The sequence below is a fragment of the Octopus bimaculoides genome, chromosome 26 (assembly GCF_046866305.1).
Source record: "Octopus bimaculoides isolate indiv1 chromosome 26, ASM4686630v1, whole genome shotgun sequence".
NCBI classification, from domain to species: Eukaryota; Metazoa; Mollusca; class Cephalopoda; order Octopoda; family Octopodidae; genus Octopus; species Octopus bimaculoides.
The window spans coordinates 20722966-20741511 of record NC_142953.1 but is presented as its reverse complement, the minus strand read 5'-3'; the positions used below and the strand labels follow the sequence as shown (position 1 = coordinate 20741511).

The 18546-nt window shown below is 36.5% G+C and overlaps 1 protein-coding gene across 2 annotated transcripts in view; it reads right to left on the bottom strand.

The window, feature by feature from the left end:
- LOC106868957 (anoctamin-7) overlaps positions 1–18546 on the bottom strand; it is a 313520-nt gene that overhangs the window by 217218 nt on the left and 77756 nt on the right. The window lies entirely within an intron of this gene.

Below are 18546 nucleotides of genomic sequence, written 5' to 3'. Positions count from 1 at the left end.
ATATATTCATATGCATATATATATTCATAAATAGATATGTATGTATGTTTACATATTACACACACACACATACACACACTGGACTGGAGGAATGCAACCAATGGGATGTCCGAAGAGAAGAGTTGTGGCGAGTAAGAGGCTGAGGAGAGAGATTGAGAAAGGGGGAGAGTAGAAGAGGAAAAGAGAGATAAAGGAAAGAAAACAGAATAAAAGAGAAGGAGAGAAATGAATGATAGAGAGAGAGAGAGAGAGAGAGAGAGAGAGAGAGAGAGAGAGAGAAGGAGAATGGAGGGAATGAAGTGATATGATAAAAATGAAGGGAAATGAATGAAACCGAAGGAATGAAAATAGTGATTTAGTAGGAAAGGAATGATGTGAATAAATGGAGATGAAGAATTTCTGGAAAATATAAAATATAAAAGAAAACGAAGGAGTAATTGAAAGAGAAGGAAATTTAACCCGGCAAAGGTGTGTGGTAAGAAGCTTGCTTCCCAACCACGTCATTCCAGGTTCAGTCCCACTGTGTGACACCTTGGGCAAGTGTCTTCTACTATAGCCCCATGCTGACCAAATCCTTGTGAGTGGGTCTGGTAGACAGAAACTGAAAGGCGGTGAGCTGGCAGAACCGTTAGCACACCAGGCGAAATGCTTAGCAGTATTTCATCTGCTATTATGTTTTGAGTTCAAATTCCGCTGAGGTCAGCTTTGCCTTTCATCCTTTTGGGGTTGATAAATTAAGTACCAGTTACGCACTGGGGTCGATGTAATCGACTTAATTCCTTTGTCTGTCCTTGTTTGTCCCCTCTATGTTTAGCCCCTTGTGGGCAATAAAGAAACAAGAAACTGAAGGAAGCCTGAGATGTGTGTATGTGTATATACATACATACACACGCACATATATATATATATATATATATATATATATATATATATATAAATTGAGAAAATATAGTCAACAGAAGTACGTTTAGACAACATAGATCCACATATACACAGGATTTAAATTAAGCAACTGTTTACCTGTATAATGGGATCCAGTTGTATATCCTCAGGTGATATACAATCGCTGTCTCCATTAGTAAATCTTACTCACTGTTCCCAGGGCTCCGACATTTATTGGTACTACTACCACCTTTTTCATCGACCACAACTGCTTAACCTCCCAAGCTAACCTGTCATATCTATCAACTTTTCTTTCTTCCTTATCGCATACCTTGTTGTCAGCTGGGCATGCTATATTTATGATTCACCATAGTTTGTTTTCTTTCTCAATTAAGACTATGTCTGGCTTCCTATACTCTATCTCATGGTCGCACTGAATCATAAAATCCCTCAGGATCTTTGCATTATCATTTTCAATGATGCCTTCGGGTTTATGTTCATCCCATTTTCATGAAAATGAAAATAATAATGTCAGTGATGATAATAATAATAATGAAAGGAAGCAGTTTGAATCTCCTCATGTCCTGGTTGACATTGAATCTAGTGATGGTGTCACAATAAAAACACTGGTAATTGCACAACCTCATAATCGCTACCTCACATGAGTGACAAGGAAAAGACAAAATATTGTGAATAATGTTGGTAATGAAACTGAAGCCCTTGATGGTGACATTGTTGCACCTGGCAGGCTCAGAGATATTGGTCTGACTCCAGCCTGTGGTTATCCAGCAAGGGACCAGCACACACAGTGTAGATGGAACAGACAAGTCAATGCTGTGGTCATGGAATGTTCCTACCTAAGAAACCCTGTAGACAAAAATGGTGTTCATATTAGGGAATACCGATCATATTAGGGGATATGTACGATCAATGGAGAGAAAGAGGATTGTTTCAACTCACAGAACAGAAATTATTGTTGTTGTTGTTGTTGTTGTTATTATTATTATTGTTATTATTATTATTGTTATTATTATTATCATTATAAACTGTAACAATATCAGAGGTGTCTGCTTCTGGTTTAAGATTGAAAAGAGAAATAGAGAGGAGGTGAATCATTTTGATTCATTCTGTTATATGGAAATGAATGTAAAAAGGGTGCCTAATATTAAAGAGTGTAATTTTATATGGCAAGATAAGGTGTGTAGCTAGGAACTATGGAGAGTGTATGATTGCTCCTGGCAAATAGTTAAATATTGATTCCTTCAGTCAGAAAAAGTATTATCTCCCAATGTTGTCACTTTGACAAGAGGTACTTGTCGAAGTGACGGCATTTTGTGAACATCTCTGATATGACATTTGAATAGTTTGCAGTGGTATTAAGATTGAGTATGAGGCTCTTAAATATGTATTCATACACACACACACACACACTCATAGAGAGAGAGATCTGTGTTTGTATGTATATGTGTGTGGGTGTGTGTGTGTGTGTGTATATATATATAAGAGACTGCTTTCTTCCAAGGAATCTAGTGCTCTTAGCTTAGTTTTTCCTTGGGGCTAGTCAGATTGGAGCAATTTCGAGTTTAACCAGCCAAAATAACAAAGATAATTTAGAACTCGACTGAGAAAAGAAAACTTCAAATGAGCCGTCCTTGTTTTTTATATATATATGTATATATATGCATGTGTGTGTGTGTGTGTGTGTGCGTGGCAGATGCACAGGTGCAATAAACACTGAAAATTTGCAGAAAACAGCTTCTGTCACATACCAAGAGGAGAAACTAGTAGTTGATAGCTTCCGTTACCTAGGTAACCAAGTCAGTAGCGGGGGTGGATGCTCTGAGAGCATAGATGCTAGAATAAGTATAGCCTGGGCAAAGTTCAGAGAGCTTCTGCCTCTGCCAGTAACAAAGGGCCTCTCATTCAGAGTGAAGGATAGACTGTATGATGCATGTGTGCAAACTGCCATGCTACATGGCAGTGAAACATGGGCTGTGATGCTGAGGACATGCGTAAGGTTGCAAGAAATGAAGCTAGTATGCTCCACTGGATGTGTAATGTCAGTGTGCATACACAACAGAATGTGAGCACCCTAAGAGAAAAGTTGGACATAAGAAGCATCAGATGTGGTGTGCAAGAGAGATGACTGCTGGTTTGGTCATGTGTTGTGTATGGATGAGGACAGCTGTGTGAAAAAGTGTCACACCCTAACAGTGGAGGGAGCCTATGAAAGAGGTAGACCCAGGAAGTACTGGGACGAGATGGTGTAGCATGACCTTCAAATGTTGGGTCTCACAGAGGCAATGACAAGTGACCAAGACCTTTGGAGATATGCTGTGCTTGAGAAGACCTGGCAAGCCAAGTGAGACCATAACTGTAGCCTATGCCAGTGTCACATAATCGGCGCATTTAAGAATACTCTTCAATCATTGGGCAATATACTGTGCTTAAGAAGTCCTGTTGACTCAAGTGAAATCATTGTCATGGACGATGCCAGTACTGCCTGACTGGCACCAAAGCCAGTGGCACATTAAAAGTACCATTCAAGCATGGTCAATGCCAATCCCACCAAACTGGCTCCCATGCCAGTGACACGTAAAAAGTACCATTCAAGCATGGTCAATGCCAATCCCACCAAACTGGCTCCTATGCCAGTGACACGTAAAAAGCACCATATGAACATGGTTGTTGCCAGTGCCACCTGACTGGCTCCCATGCCAGTGGCACGTAAAAAGTACCATTCAAGTGTGGTCATTGCCAGTGCTGCTTGACTGGCTCCCATGCCGGTAGCATGTAAAAAGCACCATTCAAGTGTGGTTGATGCCTGATTGGCCCCCATCCCAGTGGCAGGTAGAAAGCACCCACTACACTCTCAGAGTGGTTGACATTAGGAAGGGCATCGATCTGTAGAAACCTTGCCAGATCAGATTGGAGCTTGGTGCAGCCTCCTGGCTTGCCAGTCCTCTGTCAAACCGTCCAACCCATGCTAGCATGGAAAGTAGACGTTAAACGATGATAATGATGTATATATATATGTGTGTGTGTGTGTGTATATATATATATATATATATATATATAGTCAATTCAAATAAACGAACATAAAAATTAACAATAACAGACAACAAGCGGATGTGTGCAAGGAGTATATTAGTTTGACACTTGGTATGAAGAGAGAGTTTTTGACGTTTTGATTATAGCTCTTTGTCGGAAAGGAGAAAGGTAAAAGTTCACAGAAGGAAAAGAAATCACTAACAGCATGTGTGTAGTTGCATTGCGCACACACACACACACACACACACACACATATATATATATATATATATATATATATATATATATATATATATATATATATATATATATGTATGTATGTATGTATGTGGTAAACGAAAGACAAAAGAAGGACTATACGAGAAATTTTATTATTAACCACAATTGTTTCAACATCTAGAATCGATCCCTCATGGTGGGACACTCAACAACTGGTTCAGGAGCATCCAGCAATGCAGATGTGTCTTATTGTGTGATAAATATATACAACTCATGAAAATAACAGTTCCGCAATGTTTCTTCTCATTTTGTAGGAAGAAAAGCAACAAAATGAAGGAAATATTTTCATTTATATAGAAGAGCAAAAATAAAATCACAGATGCAAAAAAGAAACGAATATGCAATACAGCAAGAACAGTATTAGAAATAACCGTTAACAGATAAGACTGTATAAATGCCCTCACGCAAGCTGCATGGCACGTGTACATATGTGTATGTATGCATGTAAAAGATATATCAATATATATATATATATATATATCAAAAGGATATGTTATAATATTCCACATACACAAAAACAGCCATACCAACAATCCAGCACACCTCCATCATCAGCTGCCCCACGGATATCATTATGGTTTTGACAACTGAGCAGTACCATTCAATCCAGTGGTGTATATATGTATACACACACCTTCTCATACATACTACATCAATTAACCAATTACCTCTGAATTGTTTTTAAATTCTTTCAGTTTTAAGCAATGACATTTGCCCTGGCATCCACCTCTGCCCCCTTCCTTACTTCCGATTCCCTCTCAACTTCTGCTCTGATAACTTATTTTTAAATTTCATTTTTCATCATTTTATATGCTTTCAACAGCTTTTACAAACATCATCGAATGTTTTATACCAATTTTCCCCAGGCTCTATGTAACAAATTTGCTGTTTTAAAGAGATCAAGATTTAAACCTTCCATCAAAGTTTCATGTTAAATTTATGTTCCAAAACACCAGATTAATGACAAAGTTATTTTAGTAAATTCTTCACTATTTTCAAAATCTATTGGAAAACAATCAGTGTACTTCGGCAAAAATGTGGCAACAAAAAGGTTAAAGTGATCTAAATTGAAATCTGACATCAAAATATATTAATTTATGTTTCAAATACCAGTTTGATTATGGTAAAGTTATTTTAGTAAATTCTTCGCTATTGTCAAAATTTATTGGAAAACAATCAGTGTACTTCAACAGAAATATAGTAACAAAAGGGTTAGAGGTTTGTTTAAAGGAATGGTTAGTCAAATGTGATGTTGCAAATCGACTTTATCTGTTAAGCTATTGTAAAAGATTTTATTGATTAATTGGTTAAGTCTCATTAGAAAGCAATATTTATGGAAGAATTTGGGAATATCATGAATATTACTAGTCATGGTGAGTGACCTTTTGTGGGTGGCATTGTCAATGTGTGTAATTATTGTCATCATCATCATCATCATCATTTTGTCATTGTCGTCATTGTCTGTCACGATCATCATCATCATCAGTTGCCATCACCACCATTATTGTCATCATTCTCATTATCATCATCATTGTTTTAACATCTATTTTTGTATGCCTGCATGGATTAGATGAGAACTTTATTGAGGCAGAATTTTCTGAAAGTGGCGTATTTTCTTATTGAAATACATTTTCATCAGTATTATATGCTTAACTCTTTCGTTACCGTACTTATTTTGAGATGCTCTGTGTTTCTTTCAATTAATTTTAAATATAACAAAGAATTTAGTAAAATAAGTTGGTTATCATTCAGCTATTTTTAGGAACATAAATTGTGACTCAGGTTTGGTGGAATATTTTAATCCAAAACTTATGAAAACAAGGCATTTGTAACTCAGAGCTAGAGGCAGTTTCAGCTGGGTTGGTATTAAAAGGGTTAAGAATTGTTTCTCTATTGTATATTCTAACCGTTTTGTTACCATATTTCTGTTGAGATATTCTGTGTTTCTTTCAATTAATTTGAAATATAACAAAGAATTTAGTAAAATAACTTAGTTATCATTAAGCTAGTGTTAGGAACATAAATTGTGCCTATAGTTTGGTGAAAGATTTTAATTCAAAACTTATGAAAACAAAACATTTGTACTACAGAGCCAGAGGCGGTTTCAGCCAGGCTGGTAACGAAAGGGCTAAAGGTTTGTTTGAACACATACATACATGCATACACACACAAATACGCACACACACATACATACATACACACACATACATGCATACATACATACATATCAGAGAGAGAAAGGCAGAGTACAGGCTTCCATACAGTTTCTGTCTGCCAAATCCACTAGCAAGGCACTGGTCAACTTAGGGGCTACAGTACAAGACATGTGCTCAGTGCTGTACAGTGGGTCTGAACTTGAAACCACAGAGTTTTAAAGTGAACTTCTTAACCCCACAGCCATGTAAGTAATGACAACAACAACAATAATAATAATAACAGTAATAATAATAATAATAATAATAATAATAATAATAATCCTTTTTAAAATAGACACAGGGCCAGCAATTTTTATGGGGTGGAGGCTAGTCAATTACATCAATCCTAGTGCTCTACTGGTACTTATTTTATCAGCCCCACAAGGATGAAAGACACAGTCAACCTGAGTGGTATTGAAACTCAGGCCTGAAATTTGTGGGGAGGGGACCAGTTGATTATATCGACCCCAGTATTTCACTGGTACTTCATTCATCGACCCTAAAAGGATGAAAGGCAAAATCAACCTTGATGGGATTTGAACTCAGAACAAAAGCGATGGGTGAAATACTGTTAAGCATTTCATCCAGCATGCTAATGATTCTGCCAGCTTGCCACCTTTAATAATAATAATAATAATAATAATAATAATAATAATAATAATAATAATAATAATAATAATAATAATAATAATAATAATAATAATTACAACAACAACAACAACAACAACAACAACAACAACAACAACAACAACAACAACAACACCTGGAAAACACCAACCTGTTTCCAGAAGAGCAGAAGGGATGCTGCAAGGGCTCATACGGCTGTAAAGATCAATTATTGATCAATAAAGCTATAACTGAAGACAGCCGCAGAAAGAAGAAAGGCCTCAGTATGTCCTGGGTGGACTACCAAAAGGCCTTCGACAGTGTTCCCCACACGTGGATTCTGGAAACGCTAGCCATAAACAAGGTGGCAACAATTATTATAAAATACATAGGGCACTCAATGAACAAATGGCAAACAGTGCTACAGCTCGAAACAAAAGAGGGACTTGTGAAAACGAAAGCCATCCCCATTAGAAGAGGAATATTCCAGGGAGACATGCTCTCTCCACTCCTGTTCTGCCTGGCACTCACACCTTTAACTGAATTGCTAAATAGAACTGGATGCGGTTACAAATGCTACGGAAAAACAGTCAGCCACTTTCTATATATGGATGACCTAAAATTATATGCTAAAAATGACAAAGAGCTAGAAACACTACTACAAACAGTACACGGCTTTACCAAGGAAATAGATATGAAATTCGGATTAGAAAAATGTGCCAAAGCAACCCTGAAAAGAGGAAAATTAGTTAAAAGCAGCAATATAACACTAGATAAAGCCAATGAAATAAGAGAGCTAGACGAAAGCCAACCATACAAGTATTTAGGAGTCAATGAACTAGATAGGATACAACATACACAAATGAAAGAAAAAATAAAGAAAGAGTACTATAGACGAGTTAGATCAATACTAAAAACAGAGCTCAATGTCCCAGTTATAAGCTACAGCTACAATATCCTTAACTGGACACTAAACGAACTATGTAAAATAGACATGAAAACAAGAAAAATAATGACAGGATATAGGATGCACCACCCAAAATCTGACATAGAAAGGTTATATATACAACGCACAGAAGGTGGCAGGGGTCTTATACAGCTAGAAAACTATTATAAAATAACCACCATAGGACTGCAAAAATACCTACTCCAAAAGCAAGGGAAATTAATACAAATAGCCACAAAACACGAGCAAAACAAAAAGCTGTTTTCAGTATTTAAGGAAGCTGACAAATACAAACAAGAAATCAATCTACCTAACAAATACGAAGAAGAAGAAGAAGAAGAAGAAGAAACAACATAAGCTATAAAACAAATGAAATCCAAACTAAAACTAGAACAGCAACGGACCATGATAAAACGATGGCAAGAAAAGCCCCTACATGGTAAATATTGGGCTAAACTAAATGCGAAAGAAATAGACAGAGAAAAATCCCAGCAATGGCTGAGAAGCTCAGGACTCAAAGCAGAGACTGAAGGATTTTTAATTGCTGCACAAGACCAAAGCCTCCCCACCAGAAATTACCAAAAACACATAATGAAAAGAAATATAACAAGTAACTGTAGAATATGTGGAGATGGACAAGAAACAATAAATCATATTATCTCTGGCTGCCCAGTCCTGGCTAAGAAGGAATATATTCACAGACACGACAGAGCTGGGACCTATATACACTGGAAGCTATGCCAACAGTATGGAATAACAACAGAAAAAAGATGGTATAAACACACGCTAGAAAAGGTCACAGAAAACGAGAAAGCAACCATACTCTGGGATATGCCAATACACACAGATAGAGAAATTAAGGCAAATAGACCAGATATAGTTGTCAAAGATCATGAAGAAAAAAAATGCTTTCTAATTGATGTATCAATACCAGCAGAGGACAACGTTTCTCTAAAAGAAATGGAAAAACTTTCAAAATACAAAGACCTGGAAATAGAGATAACTCGAATGTGGAATCTAAAAACAGAAACAATTCCTATCATAGTAGGTGCCTTAGGTATAATAAAAAAATATTCAGACAAATACATAACAAAAACACCAGGACTTACAAATATATATAACATACAGAAAATTGCACTACTGGGTACTGCACACATTCTACGCAAAACACTTTCAATACAGTAAACATAAAAGCACCACAGCAAGCCACAGCACATACCCAAGGCGCACAGAGCTGCGCTCGGTAGTGAAGTGAAAGCATGTTATAAAAATAAAACTACTGAACAATAATAATAATAATAATAACAATAATCCTTTCTACAATAGTCACAAGGCCTGAAATTTGGTGGGGAGGGGTTAAGTCGATTACATCAACCGCAGTGTTTAACTGGTACTTAATTTATTGACCCTGACAGGATGAAAGGCAGTGGTGGTGATGATGATGATAACATTAATAATGATAATAATAATAATAATGATAATGATGATAGTAATAATGATAATGATGATAATAATAATGATAATAATAATAATTCAAACTGATAGAAAGATAGTTGCAAATAGGCCAGACATTATATTGAAAGACTTCAGACAAAAATCATTGATATGACTGTTCCAATCAACACAAATGTATCTGTCAAGATCTACCAAAAGCTGAGTAAGTATAAAGATCTTGAAATAGAAATTGGCAAAATGTGGAACCTCAAGACTAAAACAATACCTGTTGTCACAGGCGCCCTAGGAATGATAGCAAAAGGGGCTGATTGTTACCTAGCTCAGATACCAGGAAGCCCCAAAATGGCAGAAATTCGAAAGATAGTGCTCATGGGAACTGCCCATATCCTATGCAAAATACTGTCTATGTAATCTCAAATTTTAAAACAAACACATAATTTTCTTATGGTTTCTTAAACATTCTTTAGAACAACACTATGTACAAATCCAAATATATGGTACCCTAGGCATAACACCAACATGAACTTCTAACTTGTTGTTTCTTGAGGTCTCTGGGTGAGACTTGGATCCAACTTGTACAAATGCAAAGCAAAAAAGTCAAACATACAATAATAATAATAATTGCTACTCTTGGCCTCTGGAGGATGCCCAGTACTAAGGCAGCTGAAATAAAGTTATAAGGAGAGGAAGACACACTCTCTCCACTCCTTTTCTGCTTGGCACTGACACCTTTAACTGACTTGCTAAATAGAACTGGATGCGGATACAAATGTTACGGCAAAACAATCAGCCACCTTTTATATGTGGATGGCCTAAAATTATACACTAGAAATGATAAAGAGCTGGAAACACTACTACAGACAGTACATGGATTTACCAAAGAAATAGATATGAAATTTGGCATAGAAAAATGTGTGAAAGCAACCTTGAAAAGAGGAAAACTAGTTAAGAGAAGCAACATCACACTAAATAAAGCCAATGAAATAAGAGAACTAGACCAAAGCCAGCCATATAAGTATCTAGGAGTCAATGAACTAGATAGGATACAACACACACAAATGAAAGAAAAAATAAAGAAAGAGTACTATAGACAAGTTAGATCAATACTAAAAACAGAGCTCAATGCTAAAAACAAGATAATAGGTATCAACACTCTAACTGTCCCAGTTATAAGTTACAGCTACAATATCCTTAACTGGACACTAAACGAACTTACCAAAATAGACAGGAAAACGAAAAATAATGACGGGATCTAGGATGCACCAACCATAATCTGACATAGAAAGGCTATATATACAATGTACAGAAGGTGGTAGGGGTCTTATACAGCTAGAAAACTATTATAAAATAACCACAATAGGACTGCAAAAATACCTACTTCAGAAGCAAGGAAAACTAATCAAATAACCACAAAACATGAGCAAAACAAAAAAACTGTTTTCAGTATTTCAGGAAGCTGACAAATACAAACAAGAAGTCATACTACCTAACAAATAGGAAGAAGAAGAAGAAGAAACAACATAAGCTATAAAACAAATGAAATCCAAACTAAAACTAGAACAGCAACGGACCTTGATAAAACGATGACAAGAAAAGCCCCTAGATGGTAAATACTGGGCTAAACTAAACGCAAAAGAAATAGACAGAGAAAAATCCCAGCAATGGTTGAGAAGCTCAGAGACTGAAGGATTTTCAATTGCAACACAAGACCAAAGCCTCCCCACCGGAAATTACCAAAAACATATGAAAAGAAACATAACAAGTAACTGCAGAATATGTGGAGATGGACAAGAAACAATAAATCATATCATCTCTGGCTACCTAGTCCTGGCTAAGACGGAATATATTCACAGACACGACAGAGTTGGGACCTACATACACTGGAAGCTATGCCAACAGTATGGAATAACAACAGAAAAAAGATGGTATAAACACACGCCAGAAAAGGTCACAGAAAACGAGAAAGCAACCATACTATGGGATATGCCAATACACACAGATAGAGAAATTAAGGCCAATAGGCCAGATATAGTTGTCAGAGATTATGAAGAAAAAAAATGCTTTCTAATTGATGTATCAATACCAGCAGATAACAACATTTCTCTACAAGAAATGGAGAAACTTTCAAAATACAAAGACCTGGAAATAGAGGTAACTCGAATGTGGAATCTAAAAACAAACAATTCCTATCATAGTAGGCACATTAGGTATGATAAAAAAATATTCAGACAAATACATAACAAAAACACTAGGACTTACAAGTATATATAATATACAGAAAATTGCACTACTGGGTACTGCACACATCCTATACAAAACACTTTCAATACAGTAACCATAAGAGCATCACAGCAAACCACAGCACATACCCAAGGCACACAGAGCTGTGCTCGGTAGTGAAGTGAAAGCATGTTATAAAAATAAGATAATAATAATAATAATGATGATATGAAAATTAAAAATTAAGTAATAGTGGGTGGGGTAAAAAATCTATAGAAATACTAAAATAAGATACATAGATAAGATGAAGGCTTATTGCTGTAGGTAAAAAAAAATATTTAAATATATATTTCAGTGATGTTGCTTAAAAAACAAATATTGACAAAATGTCTTAGTGATGTTACTTAAAAAAAATGTTAAAAAATGAATTGATAATGAAGAATGGATGATAAAATTAGGTCTAAAATGAGAGACAAGAAAGGTGGAAGGAAAAGAGAGGTAAGTGGGTGGTTGTGTTAGAATGAACAGATAAGGTTAAAATTTGAAAGAAGAAAAATGTTCAAAGATAATAACGTAGAGAATATTAAAGGATGGTTTAAGTTGATTAGATATAAATGGATATGAATGAAGAATTGTGTGTGGCTGAGCAGTAATTTATGACTAAAGGAAAAATAGAAACAGATGAAAGAGAAGGTAAAAAAGAAGAGAGAAAGAAGAAGGAGGAGGAAAAGGAAGAGATGAAGGAAAAGGAGAAAAAATAATTAAGAGAAAGAAAATTAAACTGAGCTTTAGATCAAACTGATATTGGTGACAATAGTACGAACGGAATAAGGTGACAATAGTACGAACGGAATAAGGTGACAATAGTACGAACGGAATAAGGTGACAATAGTACGAACGGAATAAGGTGACAATAGTACGAACGGAATAAGGTGACAATAGTACGAACGGAATAAGGTGACAATAGTACGAACGGAATAAGGTGACAATAGTACGAACGGAATAAGGTGACAATAGTACAGTAGTAAAACAGGAATAGAAATAAAGATATGGTGACGATAATGGGTGAGTGTATAGTTCTAATGGTAGCCATTTTGTTACCATATTTCTGTTGTAATACACAGCCTTTGTTTAAATCAATTTCTCTCAGATCCTCTAAACCTCTCCATTCATGTACACATCCAGCAGATCATGCTTGCATTGTTCCTTACTTACTTTTTGCATATACTCTGCATTCAGGGTCCATGCTCCACCACCATGCAGCATCACAGTTCATACCAAAGCATCCTTTCCAGGTGCAATCCCATCATCATTCATGACCAAATAGTCTTTACCCTTTTATGTATGTATGTATAACTACCTAGCTATTTATCTATCCATTCATTTATACACACACACACACACACACACACACACACACACAAATCTGTGTATGTATGTATGTCATTATTCAATTTTATTTCAAGATTCTTTGCCAATAGAGAAAGAACCGGTTTCTAACCTAGATCCAAGGTTTCTTCATTGGAATTTCAACATCAACAACAGGGTATTTTTGTTTGTATATATGTATGTATGCATGTCTCCTTTTTCTTTTTTAATTTAGAATAAATTTTGACCAACTAAATCACCGACTTAGTAGCATGTTTGTGACAGTAAATATTTTCATTTAACCTGCATCCTTTAAACCTTAAGGTCTTGCAGATTTTTTATAGTCCCAGATATCATGACCCTTTGCATATATGTATGTATGTATGTATGTATGTATGTATGTATGTCATTATCCAGTTTTATTTCAAGATTCCTTGCCAACAGAGAAATAGCTGGTTTCTAACCTAGATCCAAGGTTCCTTCATTGGAACTTCAACATCAACAACTGGGTATTTTTGTTTGTATATATGTATATGTGCAGATTTGTATGTTTTATCTATGTATTCTCATGCATATAGTTACATATCTAGACATGCTCATATATATATATATTCAAATGTATGTTTGTATGCATGTGTATCATCAAACAATCCTCATAAACGGTGAGATGTTTGTGCTAAAGAAAAGACTGAATTTCAGGTTTTTACTTTATATTTTATAATTTCGAATTTTTTTTTTTTTTTTTCCGTTGATAAATTTTGGTCTCTTTATGGTATAATTTACATTTTCAGTTTACAAAGTCAGAAAACAGCACTGCTCCCATGACTTTCGGAAACATTTTTTTACACTAAGAGTTCCTGAAGTATGGAACAAACTGCCGGCATCAGGTGTTAGTTGTCGGAGCACTGCATCCTTATATATGTAGCTATATGGTAAGAAAGCTTGCTTCCCAACAACATAGTTCTGGGTTCAGTCCTATTGTATGGCACCTTGGGCAAGTGTTTTTTTATTGTAGCCCCAAGCCAATCAAAGCCTTGTGAGTGGATTTGGTAGACGGAAACTGAAAGAAGCCCAACTTATATATGTATGTATACACATATATATATATGTGTGTATAGACTGTTAGGTGTGATGTACAGAATTGAATATTGAGAAAAAGAAGTCGTCAGAATTTTGGAAATAAATCCTTTTATTTCTTCATTGTTATTAGCGCATTCGTTCCTCTCTAGAACTTGTCAAAATTGTATTTGACAAATTCTAGAGAGGAACGAAAGCGTTAATAATAATGAAAAAATAAAAGGGGTTTATTTCCAAAATTCTGACGACTTTTTTCTCAATATATATATATATATATATATATATATATATATATACGTATGTATGTTTGTGTGTGGGGGGGGTGTCTTTGTGTCTATGTTTGTCCCCATCACCATTTGTCAACTGAACGTGGTATGTTTATATCCCCATAACTCAGTGGTTTGACAAAAGATAGCAATACAATAAGTACCAGGGTTTAACAAAAAATAAGCACTGGGGTTGATTCATTCAATTATAAATTCTTCAAAGTGGTGCCCCAGCATGGCCACAGTCTAATGACTGAAACAAATAAAAACTAACAGACAAAAGATGTGAAACACTCAGCAATTAACAGCTGTTTCTAATGCTCAGAAACAATTGTTGTGATTTGTAGTAAAACCTGTTCACTGCATCTTGCTGGCGTCGTATAAGTGGCACATCAAAGGAACCTTTGAAGCATTGGGCCTCACGGAGGCAATGACAGATGACCTAGACCTCTGGCTATATGCTGTGCTTTGGAAGAAGATCCGAGTGAAATTGTAGTCGTGGCACATAGTGGTGTCACACAACAAGCACCTGTGCCAGTGGCACGTAAAAGCACCCATTACACTCTCGGAGTGGTTGATGTTAGGAAAGGCATCCAGCCATAGAAAACCATGCCAAATCAGACTTGAGTCTGGTGCAGCCCCTCAGCTTCCCAGCCTTGGTCAAACTGTCCAACCCATGCCCACATGAACAATGATGATAATGATGATGATGATGATAATGATGATGATGATGATATATATATATATATATACTGTAGCCTTGGCCAACCAAGGCCTTTTGAGTGAATTTGGTGGACGGAAACTGAAAGAAGCCCGAATATATGTATATATATATATATATATATATATATATATATATATATATATATATATATATATATATATATATATATATATATATATATATATATATATGTATGTATGTGTGTGTATATGTTTGTGTGTCTGTTTGTCCCCCCAACATCGCTTGACAACCAATGCTGGTGTGTTTGTGTCCACATAACTTGGCGGTTCAGCAGGGGAGACTGATGGAATAAGTACTAGGCTTACAGAGCATAAGTCGTGGGGTCGATTTGCTTGACTAAAGGCGGTGCTCCAGCATGGCTGCAGTCAAATGACTGGAGCAAGTAAGAGAGTATGTATATATATATATATATATATATATATATATATATATATATATATATATATATATATATATATATATATACATATATATATGGCCTCACATTTTGGGCCTCACGGAGGCAAAGTGATTGAGTTCCTTTTGAGCGATGGGCCTCACGGAGGCAATAACCAAGACCTTTGGAATTATGTCATGTTTGAGAAGAAGACCCACCAAGCCAAGCAAAATCACAGTCGTGGCAGATAGGACATCCAGCCATAGAAAACCATGCCAAAGAAGAGTGGAGTCTGGTACAGCCTTCCAGACATTAAATGATGATGACGATGGTGATGATGATGGTGGTGATGATGATAGTGATGATATATATATATATATATATAGATAGATGGATAGATAGGCAGACAGACAGACAGACAGATAGATAGATAGATACACAGACAGATGGATAGACAGACAGACAGACAGACAGACAGATAGATAGATAGAAAGATAGATAGATAGAAAGACAGACAGACAGACAGACAGACAGACAGACAGATAGATAGATAGATAGATCTACTTATGTAAAATTTGTTGAAAGCTGTAGTGTTTGTTTGTTTGTTTTTCTGATGATTGTTTCTTGTAAGGTGTGGGGAAGAAGTAAAGAGAGATATTGTCATGTTTAGCCATTTAGAAAAAAAACTATTGGTTTTAAAAATGTCTTGGCATTTTGAAGATTTTTGTGTTTACAGGAAGAGACTAATTATGAAGAGCATTTTCTAAAACAAGAGAATATGGTAAGAATTCACTGAGACAGAGCTTCCTTGGTTTTGTTGTTTTGTTTTACTCTTTTACTTGTTTCAGTCATTTGACTGCGGCCATGCTGGAGCACCGCCTTTAGTCAAGCAAACCACCCCAGGACTTATTCTTTTGTAAACCTAGTACTTATTCTATCATTCTCTTTTGCCGAACTGCTAAGTTACGAGGACGTAAACACACAAGCATTGGTTGTCAAGCGATGGTAGGGGGGACAAACACACACACACACACACACACACACACACACACACACACACACACACACACACACACACTCATACACACACACACTCACATATATATGATAGGTTTCTTATTTCTTTACTGCCCACAAGGGGCTAAACATAGAGAGGACAAACAACGACAAACAAAGGGATTAAGTTGATTACATCGACCCCAGTGCATAACTGGTACTTAATTTATCGACCCCAAAAGGATGAAAGGCAAAGTTGACCTCGGCGGAATTTGAACTCAGAATGTAATGGCAGACGAAATACCGCTAAGCATTTCGTCCGGTGTGCTAATGTTTCTGCCAGCTCGCCGCCTTTCACTTTCTGTCTACCAAATCCACTCACAAGGCTTTGGTCGGCCCGAGGATATAGTAGAGGACACTTGCCCAAGGTGCCACGCAGTGGGACTGAACCCAGAACCATGTGGTTGGTAAGCAAGCTTCTTACCACACAACTACTCCTGTGCCTATGTATGTCGAACAATATTTTCCACTTAATCCTACAATTATCATTAATGTGTTCCATTTGAACTATAGCAGGTCAATACCTCCAGGAACGATATGAATGGTGGAGAAGATTCCAGTGGGACAATATTTTGGGGAGGAAGGATTGGAAATGGGATTATTAGTGAGCCAAGGTGTGAGATACATGCAAGAAGGGTGACATAGGAATTGGGGAGATGAGCAGGAGATGGGGTAGGCCTGAATGGAGGAGGGATGAGATTAGGAAGCTGACAGGAGCAGAGGCCATTGTAGAAGAATTAGTGTAAAATAGAGGATAGAGCATGTCTGTGGGACAGAGGCTGGAACATGTCTGTCTGTATGGTGGGTAGAAATATATTCTGGCCATGAAGAGAATGGTCAATCTTTGCGGTTGGATCCTAGCTGTATTAAGGAAGTGCTTTCACCAGAAGAAATCCTATGTGTACATATCATCATCATCATCATCATCTTCATCATCAACATCATTGTTTAACTTTCCCATGGTTGCATGGGGTCAGACGGAATTTGTCTAGGCTGATTTTTCTGCAGCTGGATGCTCTTCCTGTTGCTAACCCTCACCTCTTTACAAGCGATGTGATATTCTTCCATCGCCAGACACATTTTCATGGAAGAGTGGAAATGAACAGCCTCAATTGTATGATGATGATGCTCATTTAAGCCCATCAAAATCTATGTGGGATGTTACAGTTGCAGTTCCATATATATATGTGTTTGTGTGTGTCTGTTACACTCCAGCTTTTTATCATCTGGTACAAGATCATCTCCTCCAATGCTCCCCACCTCCTCTCAAAGGATCTTTGTCTTGCACATTACTTTGGTGACTCTGCCAGTGCTGGTCCCGCATCAAAAGCATCAGATCCATGCCAAAACAGACAGGACAGTATGTCAGATGAAAGCAAGTTTTCAGGCAAAGGTCAATCGCATTTTGTCAATGAATGACGAAGCTCATTTCCATCTCAATGGCATGGTGAATCAACAGAACTGTCGTTATTCGGCTCTTGAAAATCCAAGAGAGCAATGTCACCAAAATCGTCAGAGCAATGTTGGAGAGTGTGGAGGCCAGCTTCGAAGAACGCATTTCCGAAATGCATCAATGAAAACGGACACCACATGATGGATGTTGTTTTCCACACATGATTCTGAAAAATGCTAATTCAATACAAACTCATTGATGTCAATAAAATTTTGTCTGCAGCTAAAATTAATGATTTTGTGAATTTTTCAAAACCATCCCTCCTCTCTGATCCACCTTGTGTATTTGTCTGATGCTGGTTATGAATATCAACAGATGAGCCATGGAAAAATACCTTACAAGAGAGTATTCTGCACGATAGATTTACATATGGTAGTGTTTGTGTGTGTGTGTGTGTGTGTGTGTATAAAAATATATACATATACACACATACACAAATGTACATCATTATCATTAAAATCATTTAACGTCTGTTGTTGACATGCTCAGATAATAAACACACACACACACACACACACACACACACACACACACACACACACACATATATATATATATGTGCACACATACA